Genomic DNA, 15,411 nt, shown 5'->3' with positions numbered 1-15,411 from the left:
TACGTGGGAAAACTGTCATCCTCTACAGCCAAGTTTATTATTCCAGTTTTTGAAAATCTCAACAACAACCAAAAAGATATAAAATAGGTCAATAATTGTTAGTACACTTTGTCCCTTTTTCTTTGTACTTACAAATCCTTATTTTCATGTTTGGAAACTGAATCATATCCTCATCTCATAAAATTATTTCCTTTCTAACTTACAAGCAACCAACTTTCATTATTATGGAAAAGGCTATTTACTAATATTTTTAAAATATTTATCTGCTTTGCCCAGTTCCTCACATCTGAGAAGTGCTTCTCTTCAAAAAGAATGATCTGTTTCACATGACTGAATGCCCCTTTTATTAGCATTCTTATCCTGACTTAACAAAGCCAAGGCAATGCCAAGAGCCCTCTATCCCCTCAGGAAAGTAACCTAATGATTTTGAATACCTAAGCCCCCTGAGATTGAATCCCCATAGTGCAAGTTCTGGCAAATAAGAAACTTTTAAATATTTATATTTATGTCAAAACCCAATTAATGCCCTCCTAATTTTCTGATGAATATGATCTTTTCCTGAAATGGAAATTATACCTGTCCTGAAAAAACTTTGTTCAGAATTTGAAAGCCATATTGTTTGCTCTTGTTAATTATTGGACACTATATTTCCATTTTTATGAGAACTGCTTATTAATGATTCTCAAGTTGACTGCCACTAAAACTCCTTCAGATATGCCCTTTGTTCCTTTGTACACTAATTTGTGTCAAAGAAATAAAATTCAGACTCTTAGTTCATTATATGGAATGTTACAGGTTTAATTTTAATCATTCTGTTTGGAAAAGTCGAGTACAAAGTGTTTTCCTCATGGAATCAAATAAGGGGTGTGTAAGTACAAACCAAAAGTAGTTCCTTTTAAGGTTTATTTGTTTTTAGCGAGAATTATTGGAAGGGTGTTTTTAAAATAAAATGTAGAAAAAATCTTCAGAATGTAGAAATTCCAATATATGAAAATTCCAATATATGACTCCATTCACCTTTGATGCATTTTCTTTTTCTCTTAGAATTCCAGAGCAGGGTTCATGTTAGGCTTTAATAAGATTTTTCTGGCAAATGATTCTTGGAAATTTTTAAATTGTCTTTTTAATATTAATGTATAACTTATATTAGAAAATTTCTTACTTTTAAAATCTGTTCTAGAAAATTTGAAATATTGGGGCTGGGATTGTGGCTCAGTGGTAGAGTGCTTGCCTACATGGGCAAGACCCAGGTTCGATCCTCAGCACCACATAAAAATAAATAAAAGTTTCTTATTTGCCAGAACTTGCACTATTTTTAAAAAAAAATTTGAAATAATTTTAATTTTTAACATACATGAACACGCACATTCCCTTTAATTTGAAATTAACACAAAATTTTATTATTATTTTTTTTTAATTTTTTTATTGTTGGTTGTTCAAAACATTACATAGTTCTTGATATATCATATTTCACACTTTGATTCAAGTGGGTTATGAACTCCCATTTTTACCCCGTATACAAATTGCAGAATCACATCAGTTACACATCCATTGATTTACATATTGCCATACTAGTAAAATTTTATTATTTTAACATTTGCTTTTGTGTAGAACAAGGAAAGGTAATATGTTTTGGAATATATTTATGGGACTATAAACAGAATGAATATATTTCATACACGTATAAACAACTTGTTTCTTTTTCTATTGAGCAGTGAATTGTACTACTTTATAGACTTTATTTTGGAATTTTAAGTGTTTTATTTATAGGTTTTTAAAGGATGTACAACATGATGCTTTTATGTACATTTCCAAAGTAGAATGATTCTTGTACATAATAATTTAACATATACATTTCCTTTGCTAGTTATAGTTTTCTTGTGATCAGAATATCAAAATATATCATTTTTATTTTTACTAATATTAATGCTTTGCCCAATGCTGCAAATGTTTTCTTAAGATTTTATTGGCCATTAATTCTGTAGATGATATTTTAGATCTTCATACATTTCAATGCTATACAGATTTCTAAAGCAAATTATATTAAATAATTGGAGATAATGTTGATGAATATTTCCAAGTAAAGGAAAAGTTTTCTGGATATCATAATCTTTTGAATTAATGCTCTCTGTTAACTAAAGAAATATCAATCAGATGTTAGCATTCTAATTTAAATCTGCCTCATTTACCTATAGGCTTCCTGGGTTGGTCAGTTCATTCTCCAGAATTCCAACAGAATAAGTTTTAATATATGGCCAATTTCCCAGATTCCCAGGCCTAATCTATTGTTTCCTTATAGATCCTAAACACTGAAACCATTTCTCACTCTCAATCCCTTGGATTGAGATCTGCTCACTGGTTTGGGCCTCCTGACTAGGACCTGGCATTTGTGACTTTGCCTTTTTCCCCAAGTCCCACAAAGCTCAGGCTGAGCTCTGACTCATTTTGTGTCCCCCCCATTCTTTCTTCCTTATCTGAAGCTGAGCATCCCTTTTATCCTTTTCCAGACTTGGATCCTGCATACCTGTCTCCTGGGCCTTCCATGTGGAAGCCATACAGAGAAGATTTGCCTTTCAGAGTCTCAAAAACTGACCACAAGATTAGTGACTAGAAAACACTCAAGAAGGTTGTTGAAAACAGAACTGGGCAAAGGGAAAGGGTGAGTCTAGAAAACCTAGTGGCAATAATAGAATTCAGGAGTTCCCATTTCTAATATTCCTCATGTCTGGACCATTGGAAAAATCTGTCCCTCTGACTGCTGTCTTGTGTCAGCTCACATTCCCTAACGTGCACACAGTCTGTATGGAGCCATGTCAGTGTGGTTCAGGCCCCTGGTAACAGCTGTCAGGGCTCATACTCTGTCTTATACTCTTGCTCTTCTTGCTTCCGTGCACACTGGCTTGATCTCCAACTGCCAGCAATGAAACGTTTTCCCCAAGGTCTTGCTTTTACATCTAGATCTGCAGAGTTGATAGCTCTTGGCAGTGGCTCTTATCCAATGAATGACAGGAGTTGGTGTATAAATTCTCTAGCTCTGTTACCAAGTAGAAGGGATAACTCTAAGGTCTGTGCCTTTCACTGGTTGCCCCTTTCCCCTGTAGGAGTGTTGCAGGAATCAGGTAAGTAGCCGCAAAGTGTGCTCAAAGAGTGGGAGAAACCAAACTTTATTTTACACCAGCAGGCCCAGAGGAGATCAGCTCCAGATTCTGAGCGCCCCTTACCAGTTTTTCACAACATTTATAGGCTATCTAGTGTCATAAATTTTCTAGTCTAAAACGACACATGGTTGACAAGGTTTCAAAAGTGATTTATGATTGTGTGTAACGTTTTCAGGCAGGAAGCATGCTTACCTAAGCAGAGTTTGATAAATGAGACTTGCTCCTCTAGCCAAGGCTTTTGGCCTGGAGCCTTCACAGGGTATTTACACTTCAAAGGAAAGTGCTTAGCTCCTAGGGAAAGTCCTGGCCAATCTAAAAGGTAGGAGTGAATGGTGCTAATTAGGTTCCCGGAAACCAGCTGGCTGGAAAGGTGAGGGAAGGGGAACTCTCCCTTTCCCAGGCATTAATTTTCATGGATAGTGTCCTTAGTTTATTTTGTATCCAGTCCTGGGTTAGTTACCCATTACCAGAGGAACTGCTCTCCCTTCAGCCAGAGGCATCTTGCCCTGGCTGCTTCATCGGCTTCTCACTCTCTTACATCTGTGCTAATCTTTCCTTCACTTTCTCAATGAGCTTCATTCACTGGAATTTTTGTCTTTGGGTAGCCTTCTGGGGGACCCCTAGTAACTCAATTAACCTCCTTCCCTTGTGGCTGATTACCTATATATCAGTAAAATTTTTGAATAGATAAAAGTTTATCCATAATATTTTATTTTACTTCGGCAACTTTTGGCATGAGATGTTAACATGTAAACAAATAAAGATAACAGATATTTTGATTATTATAATAAGTACATAGACTAAGGGGAAGAGCAACATAACAGAGCACCTCATTTTATCCAAGAATGTATGGGAAAGTTTACTGAAGAGGTACTCGTTAGGGTTGGGTCAATGGGTTGAGGAGATTGAAGGTAAAAGAGGGAAAGGATATTTAGAAAGAAGTGCATGCTGAGTCTTGGAGATGAGGAGGTGTAAGGGATCCTCAGGATTGACAAGAAAGGTTGAGTTGCTGCTGCATGGGAATCATGTTCCAAACAGCATGAGATAAAGGAGAAATGTACATGGGGCTGATTGATCACATGTATGTCTTGCAGCAGAGGTCATGTGTAGAGGGGAGAGGAAAAAAATACATGGGAACAGGTATAAATGTGAACTACTACACACTCAGATTTGTTATAAATATTTATTTTTCTGCAGTCACTTAAATTTGCTTACAGGTTTGCTTTTTATGAAGTTCAAGAGATGAATCTTGATAAATCAAGAGTTTACTCCTTTTCTCCTTTTCAGGGTAAAATCCAGGTTCCTGTGTACTTGGATCCCACCATCCAAATAGTAGCTATAGATTTTTATTTGTGATCTGTCTTGTGGAATGCATTTCTAACTCCAAAAAGCAGAATGAGCAGAATGCTCCCTCCAAGAAAGGGAAGTGCTTCCTCCAGTCTTATCAAGGAAAAATCTTCTTTTTCAATGCAACTGCCCTGAAAAATGTATCTGTACCCTGGGGCTAATGCTGAGATGCTGCACTCAGTCTTCTTTTTGTTTCTAGGAAAACATTGTCTTGAAAGAGAATTCAAGTCAAGAACTGGGAACGTTAAAAATAGTCTCCTTTTCTTTCCAAGTTCTTTTCTGGGAGTCAATGTCTCTAAACACTCCACTTTGCTCTTGTTTGTTTTTAAATTTTCCTTTCTTAATTGTTCTGCTTTTTTCATGTAATGAAAAACTATAGAGAATTTTTCCAACACCTCCTTCACCATCCCTTGACATTTTTTAAACCAGTAGTGACTCTTGATAAGCCACTTCCACTCTCAACCAATGCTCTCACAGGGTCATGCTCATAACACTATGTCAGGACTTCACTCAGAGTGTAATTCATATATTTGCAGCCAGAGGCACCTGAGAAAACTCCAGAATGCCTCCCATATCTAATCAAGATGACTCAGGTTACATCCCAGGTCTCCCTACTAATAGAAACTGGCACACTAAAGATCACTTCTACCTTCTACAGAAATTCTTCCCATCCACTCATCCCTCACTGAACTCTCAAAGTTCTGAGACTGATCATATTATACTATGTGTGTATACAAGTATGTCACAATGAATTCCACCTTTATGTATAATTATAATGTACTATTACAAACTCTTTGGGACTTCATTTTACCATATTAACAAATTATTGAATTACTTATTACTATGATAACTATCTACAGGTTTCTGGAGGAATGGATTTTGTGAATTATTCTTATAGTTTCAATAACTTCTAACTACAGCACATAATTAATGTTTAGTGCAAGGAGAGTTAGAAAATCTTAAAGATCTGCTCAAAACATGAAAAAAACTTTAATAACTTTACATTGTAATTCTCAAGATACATTAATCACTTTAAGTTGTAGTTCCTAACATATGCTAAATCATAGTATCATTAGGTCATAATAATATGTCACAGATATATTCTCAAAAGATATTTCCCTTAAATTAAAACATGCAAACAAACAGACACAGCTAATTTCAATGCTCATATGAGAACTTAGATATGTGAAGTGGCAACTCAAATTTTAATGTTTTTATTTTATCACAAATATTGAAATGATAGAATAAATTTATAAGGTATATTCCCAATCCACTCTATCATATATAAAATTAGACTTTGCAAAAACATATATACATGTATTCATGCCAGATTACTTAAATTCTTTTGTAATCTGCATGAATCTTTTTGTTTTAATTTTTGTTTAATTTTTGCAGAACTTCTTACAGCTTTTTAGTGATTTCATAAAATTCCATTACATAGATAAGGTATAATTTATTTAACTTATCCCATATCAATCTACGGGTTTATTCCCATTAACAGATGAGAGTTATACAATGAACATCTTTGTCATTATGAGGTTGGGGAATCTTCACCTGGTTCTTTTCTTAAATTACTTGCTAGAAACAGAACTGTAGAATTAAGTGATATGCATGCTTTAAATTTTTGAACAATTTTTTTGATACCCCTTCCAGAAATGGGATACTGAATCATGTGCTTCTGAGATGAATATAAATAGGCTCAACTTAGAAACATGCTCAATTCCCCACACTCTCATTCCTATCACATATTACTAATTCTTCTAAAATTTATTAACTTGATATATAAAACTATTATATTTAGTAGCCTTTTTTGATTATTTGCAAATTTTGCATTTTAATGTATTCGCTAGTCCTTTTTATTTTTTTATTTACAGTAGTGCCTATTCATTTGTCTAGGAAAGTGCTGGTCTCTGTCTTATTGTTTTATAATAATCATCATCATTAGACATTCTTTTTCATTAGTCATTCTTTTTCATTACATATTCTGTCCATAGTTTTTTCAAGCTTCTCTCTCCTTTTTAAAATTTACCTTGTTTACTTTTGAAGTTCAAAATTTGAGTACATGAATCTATTTGGGTTTTCTGTTATGATTCTGACAACAAGAAATTATAAGAGTGATGTTTGCTCCTAATTTTTTATTATCTAGAAGAGAATTAGTTTGATTTCATAAGGGATATGAGGTAAGGTACTTAATAATATTTTTTTTGCAAAAAAAAATGCCCTATAGCCATTTCTTTTTGCGTGTGTGTGTGTGTGTGTGTGTGGTACTGGGGATTGAACCCAGAACCCAGGCCTTGTGCATGCAAGGCAAGCACTCTACCAATGGAGCTATAACCCTAGCCTGCATTATTATTTTTATCTACAACAGTATGCAAACATTGGATAGCATTTATAGAAAACCAAAAGAAAATTGACCTACATTACTACTAGGAGATATAATATAAGACTTTATAGAACAAGGAAAACAACCTAATCTAAGACAATCACTCTGCAATAGCGATTGCAGAAGTTGTACCATTTGCTCATGGTTATTCCCGCATTTGTTAAAAAAAAAAAAAAAAAAAAAAAAAAAAAAAAACCTCCCCAAATACAAAATATGATTCCATTCTGAGCCTGAAATGGTTGCTGTATATAACTCAGAGTCCTAATAGGAGCAGAAGAAAGACTGGACCCCTTCAAAAAACCCTCAAATTTCTAAAAATTAAAACCAAGTACATACAGGGTAGAGGAAGACACAGGTTCAGAATGTTGACAGGGAAGAAGGAATGGAACCTTTGGAAGGCACAGAACTGAAGCACGAATGGAAGGCCTTCAAGGGGAAAATAATCAATCACAGAGCAAAGCAAGGAACTGGGCAGGTTTGAGGAATCTGGGAAATATACATCTTGTGTCAATTATCATTTAGTAAATAATGTTTCTCTCAAATGCTTCAGAATGTTTATTTCACCAAGAAGCTACTAGCATGAAGGTTATGCTGTAGAATTGAGGTGACATTTCCCTTCTTCAATTTAATGTATCATATGCATTTCCTGTGTAACTGTCATAATGACTGGGAAATTCTCATGATGTCAATGAATTCCTCTATCAAAGTTAGCTGATTTAGAAAAATAAATGTATGGTTGATGAACTATCTCTTAGTACCTGGCTGGTCATAGTAAGTTTTATTGCTCTCTTAAACCAAGGGTATTATAAAGTCAAAGTATTTAGAAAAGAGTTACCATAACTAAACCAGCAAAATACCTCATAAACATAGGAAAGACTTATAAAATCAGCAAAGAATCAATGAATTGAATACAGATACCATGAGATGACAAAGGCTACCCGGCTGCTTTTCTTTCTCTCCTGGCCACTCTGGTTTTGTAACTCTTTGAGGATGACTCTGATTTGCTAATATTTTTAACTCTTTTAGCCTGTTTTTCTGGCCACGTAAAAAATATTACTATACAAAATTATTAAAATAGAAGTAGGAATGAAAAGTAACAGAAAATCTGCCAAAATCCAAATTTGATTTATAATAGGCTGACAACCTACTATGAAGTTGAGGGCACTGGAAAATCACTCCACTCCATCATCACTGACACCTGTGTAGAACACAGCACTTCTGGACACCAGGCGCAGGGTCCAGGAGATGCCAATGCAAATTCCCAACACAGACACTATGGATTTGATAGGATAGACCAAAGAGTGAATAACAGAGCACTGTACCTGTCAATGAAGATGAAACATAGGTGGAAGAGAGAAGAGCAAAATTTCACATCACAGCAAGTGTGAAAACTGCAGAAATTTCTCCCAAACTATCTGAAGGATGAGATGCAGTCTGGCTCGTTCTACCAAAGTAGATCTGGATGGTCTTTGCAGGTTCCATCTCCTACAAAATGACCATGGCTTTCACAATGGAAGAAGGAATGTTGACCACTTCCTAAACTTATGATGTGCCCAATACTGACTGCCAGGAGCCATCCATGAACTGTGCATGAACCAGATCAAAGCCATCAGGCAGGAAAGCCTGGTATCAGAAACTCCCAGCGCAATCCTGCTGGTTTGGGAATTCTGGGTTCATGCGGCTTCCTACCTAGCTCCATTGAAAGTTTAGCACAGCTCCTCAGCTAATTTATTGATTGGGTTGTTTGTTTGTTTGTTTGTTTGTTTTTTGAGCTCTTTTTATCTCCTGGAGATTAGTGCTCTATCTGACCTGCCAGGTATAGCACAGCATCAGAGATGGGGTGACCTGTTGGAGCCATACAGCCTCTCGGAGATGGATGTGTCAAAAATTTGCTCCCCAAATGTAGGCGCTCTCTTCACCTCATTGATTGTTTCTTTTGATGAGAAGAAGCTTTTTAGTTTGAATCCATCTCATTTAGTGATTCTTGATTTTATTTCTTGTACTTTAGGAGTCTTGTTAAGAAAATTGGGGCCTAATCCAATGTGATGAAAGTTTGGGCCTACTTTTTCTTTCTATTAGGCTCAGGGTCTCTGATCTAATTTCTAGGTCCTTGAGCCACTTTGAGTTGGGTTTCGTGCATGGTGAGAGATAGGTGTTTTTTTTTTTTTTTTTTTTTCATTCTGCTGCATATGGATTTCCAGTTCTCCCAGCACCATTTGTTGAAGAGGCTATCTTTTCTGCAATGTATATTTTTTGGCACCTTTGTCTAGTATGAGATAACTGTGTTTATGTGGTTTTGTCTCTGTGTCTTCAATTCTGTACCATTGGTCTACATGTCTATTTTGGTGCCAATACCATTCAGTTTTTGTTCTCTCAAGTGAATGCTGATCCATAACGGGGTGGGAGGCACATGGGAAAAATAGAGGAACTCTGATGGGGCAAAGGGGAGGGAGAGGTTGGGAGGGGGTATGGGGGTAGGAAAATTATGGAATGAGACGGACATCATTACCCTAGGTATATGTGTGACTGCACATATGGTGCGATGCTACGTCATGTACTACCATAGAAGTATAAAATTGTGCTGCAATTGTGTACAATGAATCAAAATGCATTCTGCTGTCATATATACCTAATTTTTTAAAAAAAGGTGCAGCACAGCATCAGAGATGGGGTGACCTGCTGGAGCCATACACCCTCTCAGAGATGGGTGTGGCTTGCCAAAATGCCAACCAACCTGTTTATTGCAAGACCCCTGCCACACAGAGAAGCAAGCACCAAAACAAGATTACCCAAACTCCTGCTGCTGAAACTTCTGATGAACTCTCCCTTAAATAAAGAACCAGAGGCACTTTTTAGTTGTTCAGTTTCAGCTCCTATCAGGACTAAAAGACCTATCAGGCACTCCTTTTTAATTAAATTTCTGTCTCTGTCTCTTATTTCTTACTAATTATTTCAGACTTTCTATTTCTCAAGCAGCTCATACCTCCTGAGCAGGAATCTACCCTGCTGGGGTACTGGCCTCCTCTCAATACAGCACATCCCCTCCAGGCCTTGGAAGGGCTATGAATCTGGTGATCTCTTTTGCAAAAGCTACAGAGCACCTATTTGTTACCAATTTCACAGTTTCCTGGTTTGGTTATTTTAGACTTGAGAATCAATGTATTATAATTGGTTCTTTCTCTATCTCTGGGAGAAATCTAGATGTTCTTAATTCTACTTCTCAAGAGATTTTGCTCTATCAAACTTTTCTTCCCAGTATTATCTCCATCTTTTCATCCCTTCATCTCCCCTTAGTCTCCTGCTGATTTTGTCTGTACAGGAAATTAGAAACACTCTGTAGTTCTTGTTCAAACTCTGCCTCATCACAGTTACTTGATATTTCTGAGTTCAATATGACTGCAGAAGGCCCAATTGACATTTCACACCAATTTTCTTGGAATCTTGGTCATAATTCTTATCTTGTGGTTGCTACTCAGTCCATTGTACAGGTAATGTGCTGCTTAAAGTGTGGTAGGAATTCCAAAAAGCTGCATAGGAAATTCCTATAAGTCACAATGCACAATTCACATGTGCAAAGCAGGTGACTTTTATACACACACACACACACACACACACACACACACACACACACGGGATTGAACCCAGGTCTACTTTATCACTGAGCTACATTCCCAGACTTTTTTAATATTTTATTTTGTGATAGGGTCTTGCAAAGTTGCTTAGGGCCTCACTACGTTGCTGAGGCTGGCCTCAAACTTGGGGATCCTCCTGCCTCAGACTCCCAAGTCACTCAGATTAGAGAGAGGTCTGCACCACCTCACCCAGCAGATGACTTTATCTTTAATGCCACCATCATGATAGCAGTAGCAAGCAGCTTTTGAATAACTCCTATGTCTAGGTGGTCTACATGCCTTTCATCTATGTTGAAAAAACTGTCAGTGAAGTAGATCCTCAGATATTGGTTCTGCATTACTCATCCAACTTTAAATATTTGGGGATCATGGTGTACTACTTTAGACCTTTTTATTATGACCTATAAGACTTAAACTGTTTTCTGTATTTTCAAAACACAAAATTATTCTCTGGATATTTTCTATTTACCAGTTTTTACCTCTTTTACAGTTTTTAATCTGCTCTTAAGCAATAATTAAACTTTTTATTTCAGTATTTTCCATTTTGCTCCTTATATGTTTCAGTTTTCTGTTGAAATTTCTTTTTTAAGATCCAAGTCTGTTAGGCCCAACATCCAGGTCCTCAATGGGTCTTTCTTTCCACTTAGTGTTCAGTTAGTCCTAGCTCATGGAATGTCTTGTTATTTTCATTGAGTACTGCTGATTAGGTATGAAAACTGCAGAGAATATGAATAATGTTGTTTTGTTTTCTTCCAGGGAGGATTTAGATTTCTTCAGCCTGGCAGAGTATAACCAGAGCAGGTATTTGATGTGTCCAGTTTAAATTTCAGAACTAGTGAAAGCTAATATTTTATGATTTTCCCTTAGTCAGAGGTCTCCCTTGAAATATTGGGGTATTTACTTTGGTCTTATTCTGTGGCAAACCCAAACTCCAATTTTTGCCTGACCAGCTATGTAAGAGTGCCAAAGCTCTACTTAACTTCATAGCAATTATGTTCTTCTTTGTCACTGCCTTTAACAAGGGAACACTGTTGAATCTAGAAAAATCCTTAAGGGCAAAAGCAACACAGTATGCTTGTCTCTCTTCTCTGCTATTCTTATTTCTCCTGGGTCATGGCATCTCAAACACTGGCTTCTTTAATTCCTAAAATACAATTTCCACAATCTCCCTCCAATAGTTGCTTAAAATCAGTGACAACCTTAGGTCACCATTTCTGCTCAGTCTCTTTGTGTCACAGAAGGAAGATGTGGCTATGAATATGAGTCTTTGCAGACGGTGCATCTCATCTCCATGAGTGTTCTAAGTCTCTGTTCCCCATCTTCTCACTTCATTGTACCTGGTAACATATGCTCCTCAGAATAAGGTCAGAGAAGGAATGTGGGGTACGGGTATAAGTCATCTGAGGTAATGACACATTTCCTTTATATTGTAGAATTTTTATAAATGACTACAATATCTTTAACCTTCCCTTCAGCTCAACAAAATTTAAAACAGCATTCCTCTTGACTCAAGGCCCCAAACATTTAGAAAAAATAAAATTCTAAATACTTCCTCATCCCCTTTCAGATGTAAAACTCTATGAAACCTTTTTGACAGTTTTACAAACCAGGAATATCTTTTCTGAGCACCTGGAAGCCATTGATGGTAATATAAACATCAAGGAAGACAGCATGTCTATCTCCCAGTCTCTGTGTAAGGTAGGGAAGGAGCTTAACTTCAGAAAGTGCCTCACTCCAAGTTGAAAAGCTACTTCCTGTTGTCAAGATAGGAGAAAATTTACTTTCCTTTTGGTAAGGCCAATCAGCAAACAGAGGTGGCCACAACCTCCTCACCCTTAGTTCTCAAAAACTCTCCAGCCCTAGTTTTTGTGATGTTGAGTTTATTAGACTAGAGTTCTGGCCTTTCTGCCCTACTGCAGTAGTCTTGGATGAAGTATTCTTTGTCCGGTGAAAGTTTTTGCTTTGACATAATAAAAACATACTACAGTGTTCGTCAGTTGACAATTGTATGCAACAAACACCAATTCTTAAGTTCATTTAACATTAAGCATTTGTTTCTTACACATTTAGCTAAGACTGAGCCAGATAAACACTAAGCTCCAGCAACTTTGGAGAAGGGGGCTTTTTCAGTGCTACAGTGTGTTTCCTGTATCTCTCATCCTCCTCAGATCTGAGAGAAACCAGAGCATGTGCTAGTGGTGAAGGCAGAGTTCAATAAAGCAAACAAAAAGAGTAAGGCCTCATAAGACCTGGGCTCAGAACCTACACACTATTGTTCTCACTCTTTCACTTGGGAAGCTGCAGAGTTATATGACAAAGGGCGTATTATAGTTATGGGTGAATAATCCAAAAATTAAAGAAACTACAAAGTATTAAGGATTGTGTCCTTTCCTATAGTATGCCATAGAAGAATAGGAAGCAATGAATGTTTCCCACCTTGCTTGTCACCTGCAGAAAAGACCTCACAGTGCCAGATCCTGCCTGCACATTGGGCAATATCAGAAGCCATTCAGTACAGCTGATTGTGGCCTGAGTCTTCTTGCTAAGAGCAGTGGCCAAGTCTGACTGCCCTGAGTAGTGAGTGAATCAGTATCTCCTGGTTATATGGAAACCATTTTCAGCACATTATTGGTTGAGAAATTCTGCCTTATATATCTAACAGTCTGATGACCCATCAGATTTGGACCAACATTTTCAATAAGTTTTATATTTTCTCAACCCATATCTCTAATCAGCCTTGATATGATGTATTACCACCCTCAAAATGATGCTATTATTTGCTGCATCTTTATGGCATACTCAGAGAGACATTGCTAGAATTGTTCAGATCTCTCTTCAAGAGAGCAGTCTGAACTGTTTAGGCATCCTAGTTTAAATCACATTGATCTGGAACATTGATAATATATTCTTTAGGGCATTTGAGCAAGTGGTACCTAGCACATAGGAGGCTTGGTAAGATGTGTGCTTACTAGAATTTTGGAGATAGGCCATTTGAAGATTCAGGGGCCATCAATAAAGTTGATAAAGAAGACCCATTCAAATTAAAGGACAAATTATAGCATCTTGTATATCTCCTCCAGCAAAGAAGGAAACATAATGCCTAGTAGACCTCTATAGGATCTGGAAGCAGCAGATTCCATGCTTTGGAATACCACTCTGGGCCGGGGATGTAGCTCAGTATCTAGAGTGCTTGCCTAATATGAATAAGGCTCTGGGATAATTCCCTAGAACTGGGGGGAAAAAAAAGAATACCACTTTATTCCATACAGTGGGTAACAAAATTGTCTGCCAGATTTTTGTGGGGCCTAGAGCAGGGTCTAACTGTACAGTGAGATGGAAATATAGTATAACAGCTATGCAAATTGACAACTCTGTGGTACTAGAGGTGTTAGTTGCAGAAAAAGTTGCAGTATAGATGTTATGGGAGGCTCCACTGGAGAAATGCAATGCACTTACCTGGGGTTCTAGAACAAGGCTAGGCTATTTTCAGTGGCAGATAAAACACTTTTTTTGAAATATGGTTCTTGGTGTGCTACTAACCTCAGGTGGTGATTGAATATTTCACCATATGACATCAAGTGATTGCGTCTGAATGACAAGAATGAATAAGACATTATTACCCTATGTACACATATGATTACTCGACCAGAGTGAATCTACATCATGTCCAACCAGAAGAATGAGAAGTTATACTCAATTCATGTATTATGTATCATAACACATTCTACTGTCATGTATAATTAATTAGAACAATTTTTTAAAAAGATTAAAAATTTTTATTTTTAAAAATTTAATTTATTTAGCAAATTAGCAGGTCGTCTCACTGGTGCGAAAGGATATAACACAAGCAAGTTACTCCTTGAAATGTAGGGGAGCTCCTAAGAGAGAGTAAAAAGTAGAAAATGGGGCAGATAGAGGACAGCCAAATGGGTTTGGCCTACTTCACAAATTTAACTAGCGTGTATCATTACAGGGACCTTGTATGTTGTTATTGTTGATATGGTCTGTAAAGCTTAGCTTAGTATTGACCTTAGGAAATGATGAAATATTGCCCTATGGCATTAGACTCATGTATACCTGTGGTGTGTGTGTGTGTGTGTGTGTGTGTTTGAAAAGAATAAAGTATAAATGTCAACTCCCATGTAATGTCTGGGAGGATCATCCCTGACTTATTTCTGGAAATACTGGTTTTTATAACTGGTTCACAATGTCAGTAAAGCATTGATTTTTGAAGACAGACACGGGTCTCAACAACTCAGCTCCAAAATATAGTACATGGAATCTCTTCAAAGCTTAACACTTTGTTAAAAATTCCTTTAATTGAACTGGGTGTGTAGTTGCATTCCTATAATTCCAGAAACTTGGGAGGAGAGGTAGGAGAATTGCAATTTGAAGGGCAGCCTCAATAGCTTAGCAAGACCCTGCCTTGAATAAAAAAATAAAAAAGGGATTCAGCCATAGAACAGGTAATTTCAGGCTGCAATTCGCCTGCGGCTTGCAGACAGATTGCTAGGGTTCAGTGCCTGGGTGCTTCTTAGAACCTGATCTTATCGGAGCGAACACCGAGCACGGGGCGGCCGAGTTCCGGCTCCCGGAACCGTCCCGGAACCGCCCTGGCCCAGGGCTGCGGAGCCTGCGGAAGCTGCTTCTTGGACCCTGCTCCTATCAGAGCATACACCAAGCACTAAGCGGCCGAATTCCGGCTCCCGGAACTGAGCCCGCGGGACTGCTTCTTGGAGCCTACACTTATAGGAGCTTACACTGAGCACGGAGCGGCCGAGTTCCGGCTCCCGGAACTTCCCTGGCCCGGGGCTAGGAGCCCGCGGAAACTACTTCTCGGTCCGGGTCCTGCTGAGGGCCGGTCAGGACTCACCCGTTGCTTTGGTTGCCC

General features: G+C 37.5%; 1 pseudogene; it reads right to left on the bottom strand.

The window, feature by feature from the left end:
• Positions 1–7,604: 7,604 nt before the first annotated feature.
• LOC107152169 lies at positions 7,605–11,920 on the bottom strand (annotated as a pseudogene).
• Between the last annotated feature and the right edge of the window lie 3,491 nt (positions 11,921–15,411).

This window comes from Marmota marmota, unplaced genomic scaffold (assembly GCF_001458135.2).
Source record: "Marmota marmota marmota unplaced genomic scaffold, marMar, whole genome shotgun sequence".
Taxonomy (NCBI): domain Eukaryota; kingdom Metazoa; phylum Chordata; class Mammalia; order Rodentia; family Sciuridae; genus Marmota; species Marmota marmota.
This window is presented reverse-complemented; position numbering and strand designations above follow the sequence as displayed.